The 12,410-nt window shown below is 39.0% G+C and overlaps 1 protein-coding gene across 1 annotated transcript in view; it reads right to left on the bottom strand.

Annotated features, from left to right (window-relative positions):
• Positions 1-12,410, bottom strand: part of FBXO42 (F-box protein 42) — a 104,895-nt gene that overhangs the window by 80,663 nt on the left and 11,822 nt on the right. The gene's annotated exons all lie outside the window — the stretch shown is intronic.

Genomic DNA, 12,410 nt, shown 5'->3' with positions numbered 1-12,410 from the left:
AGGGGGGAGGGTCAGAGGGAGAAGTAGACTCCCCGCTGAGCAGGGAGCCTGATGCGGGACTCGAACCCAGGACTCCAGGATCATGACCTGAGCCGAAGGCAGTTGCTGAACCAACTGAGCCACCCAGGCACCCGGTTAAAGTACATTTTAAACAAGCCAGTAGTGAGAGTAAATTGGTTTTACCATATATACCAATTTTTTAAAAAGATTTTATTTATTTATTTGACAGAGAGACAAAGAGGGAGGGAGAGAGCACGAACCAGGGGGAGAGGCAGAGGAAGAAGCAGACTCTCCACTGAGCAGGGAGCCCAACACGGGCTCGATCCCAGGACCCTGGGATCATGACCTGAGCCGAAGGTAGACACTCAAACGACTGAGCCACCCAGGCGCCCCATATATACCAATTTTTTACCAGAAGATGTGTTTCCTTTGAGGAAAGCAGTTGTATATTCTACAACAATAAATTAGATGAATCACTGTTCTTAATAAGCACAAAAATGTAAACATAGGGGGCTTTATTTCAAACTGATTCGGAAAATAGTGTTCCCTATATTGTTACATAGGATGGCAAACATTCAAAGAAAAAGTTGCAGTTACAATCACTTACACCAAGAGTTCTAAGCCTAGCAAAGAAATTTCCATTGAAAGCAGTGCCACATATTACAGGTCCAAAAGGAGATAAAACAGTCGGCCAGGATCAGTTGGTTTCCCTTGATTTTGGTTTCCAATGAGCATAATGCTTTAGTCAGAGCTCCTCTGGAGATGTCTTTGCACACACAAAGCACACAGAAAAATAATAATATATGTGTGTATATATTCTGTATCTCTTTAATGTCAAGTAATATCCCACAATTAAAAACCTCATACTGTTGGGGCGCCTGGGTGGCTCAGTCGTTGAGCGTCTGCCTTTGGCTCAGGTCATGGTCCCGGGGTCCTGGGATTGAGCCCCACGTCGGGCTCCCTGGGGGAGCCTGCTTCTCCCTCTCCCACTCCCCTTGCTTGTGTTCCCTCTCTCGCTGTGTTTCTGTCAAATAAATAAATAAAATCTTTAAAAAAATAAAAATAAAAAAATAAAAACCTCATACTGTTATCTTTAAAATTTCCTGAAACTATTTTTCATCATGTAACATGTATTGCTTGATTTCCAAATCATTTTAGAAGCTCTGGTTTCACTTTGATAGAAGAGTTACTGTCACTCCGTACAAATAATATTCCCACTTCTGCCAGAGTAGAACTTTTTTTTTTTTAAGATTTTATTTATTTATTTGAGAGAGAATGAGAGAGAGAGCACATGAGAGGGAGGAGGGTCAGAGGGAGAAGCAGACTCCCCGCCGAGCAGGGAGCCCGATGCAGGACTTGATCCCGGGACTCCAGGATCATGACCTGAGCCGAAGGCAGTCGCTTAACCAACTGAGCCACCCAGGCGCCCCTAGAACTTTTTTTTTTAAAGATTTTATTATTTATTTGACAGAGAGGGAGAGAGAGCACACAAGCAGGGGGAGCAGTAGAGGAAGAGGGAGAAGCAGGCTCTCTGCTGAGCAGGAAGCCTGATGTGGGGCTTGATCCCAGAACCCTGGGATAATGACCTGCGCTGAAGAGAAACGCCCAACCGACTGAGTCACCCAGGCACCCCAGAGTAAAACATTTTGTATGTAAATAAAAAATACTTTCTTTTAAATTTACAAAAGCAAACAATTTTCTAATTATGGTCCTTTACAAATGATTAGTATGGAAACTATACTGATAAAGTAAATCTAGGCAATTTATTTATACTAATGCTCATTTGCTTATATTACACTAGGAGAGAAAATATATTCTCTTATTATCCTCCAAAATTATCTATAGTTGACTTCTTGAATTCAGGAAGCCCTAATACAACAAAAACCTTTTAAAATCAGCTTAGCCACAAATTCTGTTTATAAAATGCAGCACTACTTGAGGGAAGCCTAGAGTTACTGTTCTAAGTGTTTAATTTTATAAAGAAAAGCCTACTTAACTAAAACAGATTACCATAATTATCTTCATTATTATTTCCTATTTACATAGTGCTATGGCCAGAACCAGGAGCTATTTGCAAACTTAAAGAATTGAAGGAAAAAAAGTATTCTTCAGACTTTAAAAAACACAGTTACACCAAATTCTACAAGTGTTTAGTGTCTACCAGAATCTGATTAGGAAGAAATGCAAAATCATATGCATGCGTGTGTGTGTGTGTGTGTGTGTGAGTGTGTGTGTGTGTACACACAGAGAGAGGGAGGGAGGGAGGGACACACACATATATTTAATGGGGAGTGGGGAAACACTTAAGATTTAGATGTTACAAGAGATTATTACTAACAACACTCACCCACAGTGGTACTGATTTCAAATTTGTAATAATCAAGATGTTAGTCATTTATATGCAAAGATGCAAAGAGTCACCCGGACTCTTCTATTTTTAAATTTTCATGTTTTCTAGTCAGAATGGACATTGGCAGTTTTTTTACATTGCTGAGCCCCCTCTGCTGGTTTAGCAGCAGTAGTTGTCCAAAAATTAGTTGCAGCACTAATGAAAATACCTTCATTAAATTAATGAAATAAATTAATTGGTATTTCATTATATACATATTTCATAGAATGCATATTTTCAGTTTAAAGCAAGTTGCATTAACTTTAGACCTAAAAAGGGAAGTTGTTAGTAAAAAAAAAAAAAAAAAGTTATGTACATTAGTAAAGAAAGACATGCTTCACCAACTCTTTTTTTAAGTTTAAGTAATCTCTACACCCAACATGGGGCTTGAACTCAGACCCCAAGATTAACAGCTGCACACTCTACCGACTGAGCCAGCCAGATGTCCCTTCACCAACTCATTTTTTACAGTCACAAAGATGAGTACATAAAACTAAATCTAATTTGTATAATATTGCCCATTTAAAAATAAAAATTATCAGTTATATTAATACCTACACAATACTATCACTACATAGTGTTATGAATACATGAATATACAGTAAAACATACAAACATGCCTGGGAATAATGAACAAAAATCATTAAGGTTATTTTAGAGAGTGCTCAAGGCAATTGGAAGGGGAACACAGAGGGTTTCAACTGATACCTGTGTCTTTTATTTTCCTTTTTATTTTTTTAAGATTTTATTTATTTATTTGAGAGAGAGAATGAGAGAGAGAGAGAGAGAGCATGAGAGGAGGGAGGGTCAGAGGGAGAAGCAGACTCCCTGCTCAGCAGGGAGCCCGATGTGGGACTCGATCCCGGGACTCCAGGATCATGACCTGAGCCGAAGGCAGTTGCTTAACCAACTGAGCCACCTAGGCGCCCCTTTTATTTTCCTTTTTAAAAAAATCTGAAGCAAATATGGCAAAAGGACAAACCTGATAAAACTAGTTGAAATGTTAAAAAAAAAATTTTATTGCCTCTGTAAATGGCAATTTATTTTCTGTAAAATGTGGTATAAAACACTGCATTTCTTTAAAAAAGAAAAAAGAAAAAACTAGGAAAATGAAGTATCACTCTTGAATCACTCTAGTGGATACTTTGAATTAAGTGAGTTAAATATTAGAGTGAAATTAAACCTCAAGAAGAATCAATTTTATGTGTGGGAAAGATGAAAAATTGCTAGGAAAAAGGTTTGTTTTTTAAAAAGCAGTAAGAATACGGGGTGTCTGGGGGGCTCAGTCATTAAGCGTCTGCCTTCAGCTCAGGTCATGATCCGAGCGTCCTGGGATCGAGCCCACATCAGGCTCCCTGCTCAGCAGGAAGCCTGCTTCTCCCTCTCCCATTACCCCTGCTTGTGTTCCCTCTCTCCCTTTCTGTCAAATAAATAAATAAAATCTTTAAAAAATAAATAAAAAGCAGTAAGAATAAAGAAATATATTACTGGTTACATAAAAATGTGAATATACTTAATGCCACTGAACTATCCACTAAAATGGTTAATTATACATTATGTATATTTTACCACAAGAAAGAAAAATATCATGAATCTGGCCAGTTTAAATTGAAGGAAGACAGTATTTTATTTACAGGTAAAAACTAAGGAAAAAAATTCCAAGTGGGAATTTCTGCTTAATAGCAGAAATTCAAAACTGAAAGCACAGCAGACTAGCACACTAATGTAATTCAATAGCAGTCATGGATCAAAAAATATGAAAAATGGCACAAGAGAAAAAAAGATTTTTAAGATTACATTGTCATCACACCTATGGACAAACAGAAGTGAAACAGCAAACCTTAAATTTATTCTGAAAAACAAATTTCTGAAAATTTCCAACTTCATCTGTTATCACTATTTTGATTCCTTAAATTCAGTTTAATTCTTGATGACTATATATTCCCATTGGTCTGGTCTCTACTACCTCTCTGACCCCTCATTCTGAGGTTCCTTTTTCCTTTCACCCTAAATGTGGATGTGGCCCCTAAAATTCCATTTTGCCTTCTCTTTCCTTGCTACATTTTCTTGTTAGGCAATTACCTGGTTTCAAATATAACTGCTAAGAGAATGATTCACTAGATCATGAGATCCTTGGTTATAGACTGTCATGTTCATATAATATGTCCAGCAAAGGCAGATTTGATTAGACATTTGTTCAGATGGACAGATGGACAGACAAATCACTCCACAACTCATCTTTAGGCCTGACTCTCCTGAATTACATCTCCCCATTTTCATATTTTTAATGCCTTCTGGAGAGGTGATGCCAAATTCATATTGAACATTCTTTCAGCCAGCTGCTTATCCTCTGGTTTACCTAACTCAAAACCTAGCGGTCATCTTTTATTTTTCCTTTTCTCTTTCCTCCCACACCTAATCAGTTGTCAAATATCCCACGCATTCGGGGCACTTGGATGGCTCAGTCGGTTAAGAGTCTGACTCTTGGGCGCCTGGGTGGCTCAGTTGGTTAAGCGACTGCCTTCGGCTCAGGTCATGATCCTGGAGTCCCTGGATCGAGTCCCGCATCGGGCTCCCTGCTTGGCAGGGAGTCGGCTTCTCCCTCTGACCCTCCCCCCGACTCATGTGCTTTCTTGCTCTCTCATTCTCTCTCTCTCAAATAAATAAAATCTTTAAAAAAAAGAGTCTGACTCTTGACTTTGGCTCAGGCCGTGATCTCAGGATCATGGGATCAAGCCCCACGTCAGGCTCTGTGCTCAGCATGGAATCCGCTTGAGATTCTCTCTCCCTCTCCCTCTCCCCTCTCCAAAATAAATAAATAAATCTTTAAAAAACAGAGCAGGGGCACCTGGGTGGCTCAGTCATTAAGCGTCTGCCTTTGGCTCAGGTCATGGTCCCATGGTCCTGGGATCAAGCCCCACATCGGGCTCCCTGCTCAGTGGGAAGCCTGCTTCTCCCTCCCCCACTCCCCCTGCTTGTGTTCCCTCTCTTGCTGTGCCTCTTTCTGTCAAATAAATAAATAAAATCTTTTAAAATAAATAAATAAATAAAGCAATCTTTAACCCAACATGGGGCTCAAAGTCATGACCTTGAGATCAAGAGTCCCATGCTCCACTGACGAGCCAGCCAGGCACCCCCTCCTATTTGTTCTGTATTTTATTTCAGGATTAATTTTCATGCAAACCTGGATCAAAAACTTTCATCAAGTAGGGGATGGGTGAAATAAAGGGATTAAGGGATACAAACTTCCAAAATACAACAATAAATAAGTCATAGAGATGAAAAGTACAGCGTAAGGAATATAGCCAGCAATCTCTAGTAGTAGTTTTGTATAGCTACAGATGGTGGTGACTATAATTACTGTGGATGAGCACTGAGTAAGTACAGAATCATCAAATCATTGCTGCATACCTGAAACTAATATAACACTGTATGTTAATTATACCTTAGTAAAAAAAACTTTCATTGATTACTAAATGCCTTTTCTTTAATATTCAAGGTCTCCAGCATTGCATTTTTCTTGTTTATTTCTATTTGTATTGTAAAACACATATAACATAAAAAACAATTTTAATCATGTTAAGTCTATACTTCCATGGCATTATGTGCATTCACATTGTACCAACATCACTACTATCTCCGAAACTTCTCAAACAGAAACTCCAAACCCATTAAGCACAAACTCCCCATTTCTCCCCTCCCTCAGCCCCCAGTAACCCCTACTCTACTTCATCTCTATGAATTAGACTGCTCATATAGGTAGAATGACACAGTATTTGTCCTTCTGTGTCTGGCTTATTTCAGTTAATATAATGCCTTTAATCTTCATTCATGTTGTAGTATGTATCAGAATTTCGTTCCTTTCTAAGGCTGCATAATATTCCACTGTACAGAATATCGTAATTCTTACCTCTCAATGGACATTTGCGTTATTTTCACCTTTTGGCTACTGGGAATATGCTACCAAGAATGCTGACACACAAGTACCTGTCTAAGTTCCTGCTTCAAAGCTTGTAGATATATACCTAGAAGTGGAATTGCCGCGTCATATGGTAGTTCTATCTTTAATTTTTTGAGGAACTGGTTTCCACAGCTAGCATAACACTTCAAAGTCACCACACTCTGGGTCAAACCTCACTTTCTGTGTGCCTCCCCCACCCCAACCTAGTCCCCTGTCACTCTAACAAACTAAATTGTCCACAGAGCCTCTTCCTCTTACCTCTGTGACCCTGTCCTTGATGCGCTGTTTGGGATACAATTTCGTACGTGCAAACCTGCCTATCCTTCAAGGCTGGCTCAAGCACCACCTACTCGAGAAACCTTCCCTGATTTCTCCAACTAAAAGGAATCTCTTTTTCTGAATTCCCTTTAAATTTCCTTCTCACTTTCCACCGTATATAATAATCAGGTACACACACTTCTCAGTAAGTATGGGTTATATGTCTAATCATGTATATACTGCCTTTGGTAATTAGCAGGTAGCAGACAATGAATAAATGAACAGAATGGATCAATGACGAAAGAATAAAGATAAAATATAACTCAAAATTTCCAATCAATTGAGGACTGTGAAGGAAAACTAAACCATACCCATCAAAATCTTTTAAAAACTGTTATCTGTCGGGACGCCTGGGTGGCTCGGTCGGTTAAGCGGCTGCCTTCGGCTCAGGTCATGATCCCGGGATCCTGGGATTGAGTCCCGTGTCGGGCTCTCTGCTCGGTGGGGAGCCTACTTCTCCCTCTCCCTCTCCCCCTGCCTGTACTCGCTCTCTCTCTCTCTCTCTCTCTGACAAATAAATAAATAAAATTAAAAAAAAACTGTTATCTGTCAACATTTTAAGTGCACATGCCAGATGACCCAGATGTTCTACTAGAAATATGTCTGAAGTAAACTTTGGCACAACTGCAAAATGGATGGTCAGTGCAGTACTTTTTCAACAGAAAAAAAGAAAAAAGAAAAGAAAAGGTAAAGAAAAGGAAAGAAAGAAAACAAACTAAATGTCCATTCACAGGGGAGTAAATTATGACACAATCATAATCCTAAGCAGCTGTTAAAAAGGAGGTAGAACTATATGTACTAACTTTATATTCTACAACATACTGTAAAATTCAAAAAGCCATTTCTGCCTAAAAATGTGAGGATGAATTTTTTTGTAACCACAGAAAAAATTTCATTTCAAACTGTTAAAAGTAGTTATCTATGGCAGTTTGTAAAAAGGATTCGCTTATGTGAACTGGTTACAGCAAGCATCTGTTCTTTAATTTTTAAAAACGTCTTCCAAATTTTCAGTAAATCCAACTCCGTTCCAATTTTAAAATGTAAAAATGCATATTTAAAAGTAGAATATTCTATAGTCTAATTTAAAAAAAAGACACCCAGGAGATTTTATAATATTCCTGCCAAAAATAAATATAAGAAAATTAGCAATTTTGTAATGTTCAGAATCAAAGTGCTGAGTGGTTTACATATTACAACTGTGTATCTTTAAGTAGGGGGAAAAACAAACTCTGCATTAATGGGTGTTCTCTAGAGACAACTAAACATCAAGGTTTAAGGCTATAGCTAAAATTATTCTAAAATTGTTCGAAACTTGCCAGACTTTTTTGGGCTTCGCTACTTTAAAATTGAGCAAAAGACGACAACAAAAGAATACATAAAGTATGGTTCCATTTATGTAAAGCTGACAAACAGGCAAAACTAAACTACTGCTTAGAGATATACATGCAGGTGATAACAGTATCAAAAAAAGCAAGGAAATTATCACAAAAGATGAACAGTGATTACTTCCAAGAGACAGAAATGGATGTCATTAAAGAGGAGTACATTGGAAGTGCTTCTGAGGCACCAGCAATATTCTATTTCTTGACTTGGTTGGTGGTTACACAGGTGTTTGCTTGTAATTATTCTTTAAACACATACATTTTATGCATTCTTCTGAATGTCTCACAATAGTTAAAAATCTAGCTGAACTTAACCTTTAACACTATTTAATCGTAACATGTAAATATTTCTGCAGTTGAACTTTTACTCTTAAACATCTGCTCATATGTTTCATCTAAAATAGTTTCAGGGGTGCCTGACTGGCTCAGTCAGTGGAGCTTGCCACTCTTGATCTTGGGGTTGTGAGTTCAAGCCCCACGATGGGTGTGGAGATTACTTAAAAAATAAAATCCTGGGGTGCCTGGGTGGCCCAGGTGGTTAAGCGTCAACTCTTGATTTTGGCTCAGGTCATGATCTTGGGGTCCTGAGATAGAAGCCCCATGTCGGGCTCCAAGCTCAGTGGGGAGTCTGCTTGAGGATTCTCTCTCTCCCTCTATCTCTGCCTCTCCCCCCACTTGTGCATACTCTCTCTCTCAAATCCTTTTTTCAAAAAAAAAATTAATTAATTAATTAATTAAATAACTTCAGCTAATAGTGCATAGCAAAACCAACCTGCCAAAGGTAAAAAGAACAACCCTATCATTAGGAACTCAGGCAAAAAGGAGGAAATCTCTCACTGGGAATCTCTTAAAGTTCCAATGCTTCTTGAGTTTTAATGTGGATCTCATTAAACTACAGATTTGGATTCAGTAGGCCTGGAGTGGGACCTGACATTTTGCATTCTAACCCTGGTGATTCCAATGCTGCCACTGCATGGACTCAGAGTATAAAGTTCTTTTTTTTTTTTTTTAAGATTTTATTTATTTATTTGAGAGAGAGAGAATGAGATAGAGAGAGCATGAGAGGGGGGAGGGTCAGAGGGAGAAGCACACTCCCTGCTGAGCAGGGAGCCCGATGGGGGACTCAATCCCAGGACTCCAGGATCATGACCTGAGCCGAAGGCAGTCACTTAACCAACTGAGCCACCCAGGCGTCCCAGAGTATAAAGTTCTTAAATAGCCATTAAAACGTGGCTGGTGTCAAGATGATAAAATAAAAGGGAATTAGAGAGGGAGACAAACCATAAGAGACTCTTAACCCTAGAAAACAAACTGAGGGTTGCTAGAGGGGAGGTGGATGGGGGGATGGGTAACTGGGTGATGGGCATTAAAGGAAGGCACTTGATATAATGAGCACTGGGTATTATATACAACTGATCAATCACTAAACTTTACCTCTGAAACTAATAATAAACTATATGTTAATTAACTGAATTTAAATTTTTTTTTAAAGGAATCAACAGGTATTGAGAGTATGTGCCAGCTGCCTTATCTCATTTAACCCTTACCTCAACTCTATGAGGGGCATTTTATCAGCCATGTTTTACAGATAAGGATAACAGGGCTCAGGGTGCCTGGGTGGCTCAGTTGGTTAGGCGACTGTCTTCGGCTTGGGTCATGCCCAGGATTGAGTCCTGCATCGGGCTCCCTGCTGAGCAGGGAATCTGCTTCTCCTTCTGACCCTCCCCCCTCTCATGCTCTATCTCATTCTCTCTCTCAAATAAATAAATAAAATATAAAAAAAAAGGATAACAGGGCTCAAATAAATTAATTTGCTCATGATTACATAGCTTTGTAAAAAGAAGAGGAACCACAATTTGAATTGAATTCTGATTCCATTTCTTAAAAAAGAGGCAGTATAAATCAGGCTTTGAAATTAATTTAAAATAATTCTCAAAAAAATAACTATAACATGTTCCATTTCATAGTATCTTGCATACAGACTTTTACCTTCCCCCTTTGGTTCATTCTTCAAAATGGCCTTCCCTTTACTGTTATTCCCTCTGCTATGATGCTGGTCATTGTTACTCACATTTAAACTAGCTAATACCTATCTAATATCTAACTTCCCTGATTCCAGTCTCTGGCCCCATCAATTTACTCTGAAGTCTCCAGGAAAGAATTCACTAAATGTGAGCAAATGAGAAACATGGGGAAATGGTGTTTCAGGAAGTAGAATTCAAAGTACTCTACAATCCCAAGATAACTCTTATCAAATCTCTCAGTTTGCATATAGAACCAGCTTCCTCACTGACACACAAACACATTCTACAAAGAACATAATACATTTTGACAAGATGCTTTAAGGGAATGGAAATTTTTATTTCTACTTCTATTTTTTTTGGTGGTGGTGAGAGCAAAGGAATTCATAAAAGGTGAATAATCTCTGTTTATTCCCTATCCTCCAAAAAACCTAAAGGACAATAGCATGTACACATAAAGTAAATCTTTGTTTCACAAGCTCACTTGACCATTAAAGAAAAAAAAATCACCTAGTAAGTAAATTTCCCAGAGACTATCCGAAAATAGGGAAGGGTCCAGGAATCTTTTTTTTTTTTTTAAACAAACACTACAGTAGATCCACGTTCAGAAAACCCTCGGTAGTACTTTTAAAACTTAATCTGCTGTTCTCATTTATAGTTTTCCTATGTGTTGCATACTTTACTAAGCAACAGGTTTAAAATATGGCTAATAAAATTTCCAGAAAAATATAGCCAATAAAATTTCCAGAAAAGTATAAAATATTATAACAGGAGATCTTAAAGATTACAGAGCAACTGAACCTTTATTTTACCAATGAGGAGAAACTGAGGTCAGAAAACATGCAACTTCCTAATGTCGTGCAGGTAATTGGTGGCAAAACAGAACCTGTGTCTTTTGTTTTTCAGCTCAATGTTCCTTCTAACACACCATACCCAAATCTACTTTCAAAAAAAGAGTGGTAGTAAAGCATTACTCATTGATGTTTATCAAAAACTGACTAGATGAACAAATCCAGCACATCCACACAAAGAAGCTGAGAAAAAGATGGATTACTTCTGTTCCAATATGGCACAATCTCCAAGATACAGTAAAAGAGAAAGGTGCAGAACAGTGTTGTAGAGAGCAAACTGGAGTCTTTCATGTCAAGCAGGGGCCTGTGTCAAGCAATGACACAAGCAGTTAAGGTACTGCAGCTAGGAGATATCATGGGGACAAGCATCAGCTGACACCCTAGAACCAATAACGAGCAGAACCAGAAGTCTGCAGACCCCAAACCAATTAAATCCCTTTAAAAAGGGAAGGATTTTGGCAGTAAACTGTCAGATTCTTCAGACCTGACCCCTCTATGACCACATAAAAATGGCAACTGCGGCCAAAGGCTCTGCCTGAAGGATCTCCAAACAGAACCGAAAGCCTTCCCCGCTTGAACATAAGCAGCAGGAAGTGCCGAGAGCTGAGCCAGACCAGACTGAGGCCTCATCTCAACTGCGCGCCCACAGGCTGCCTTTGAGTTTGGTTTATTAACTTCCTGCACCTTTCTGTTATCTTGTTTGTTGTACGGCTCATTTTCTTTCCTGCTCTGTATACTGTGTAAGAAGCCAGGTTTAATCACATGGTGAACTGTCATTGAGTTTGGAATCCTGAACCTGCTTTATAATTGTGATTTCACTCTGCTTTATGATCGAATAAAGCTGACACCGTGGAAAGACAACTTGTGTGTGCACCTTCATAGCGTGCTCATGACGACAGTATACATACTATGGCAACCTTTCGTGTAAGAAAGGAGAAAAATGAATATATGCAGATATTTGCTTATTCTTGCAAAAAGAAACACTGAAAGGATAAACCAAAAGTTAATAAAAATTAGGAGAGTTCAAGTACCAGTCATGTGGCACATCTTGGCAACCCTTCCTCATGGTCCCAGCTCTGAAAGTGGCAGCCAGTGCTTGAGGTGGTGACCCTCCTCCATATTCTTTTTTTTTTTTTTTTTTAAGATTTTATTTATCTACTTGAGAGTGAGAGACAGCAAGTGCAAGAGAGCATGTGCGGGGTGAAGGGCAGAGGGAGAAGCAGACTCCCTGCTGACCGGGAGCCCAATGTGGGGCTCAATCCTGGGACTCTGAGATCATGACCTGAGCCAAAGGTAGACACCTAACCAACTGAGCTACCCAGGCACCCCCTCCTCCATATTCTTTAAAAGTTCTGGTAATACCATCTAACCTTTAGGTTCCCCCAACTTTTTTTTTTTTTTAAGATTTTATTTATTCATTTGACAGAGAGACAGCGAGAGAGGGAACACAAGCAGGAGGAGTGGGAGAGGGAGCAGCAGGCTTCCCGC

The sequence above is a fragment of the Eumetopias jubatus genome, unplaced genomic scaffold (assembly GCF_037043125.1).
Source record: "Eumetopias jubatus isolate StellerSeaLion01/CBP00866 unplaced genomic scaffold, mEumJub1_p1.0 scaffold_4, whole genome shotgun sequence".
Taxonomy (NCBI): domain Eukaryota; kingdom Metazoa; phylum Chordata; class Mammalia; order Carnivora; family Otariidae; genus Eumetopias; species Eumetopias jubatus.
This window is presented reverse-complemented; position numbering and strand designations above follow the sequence as displayed.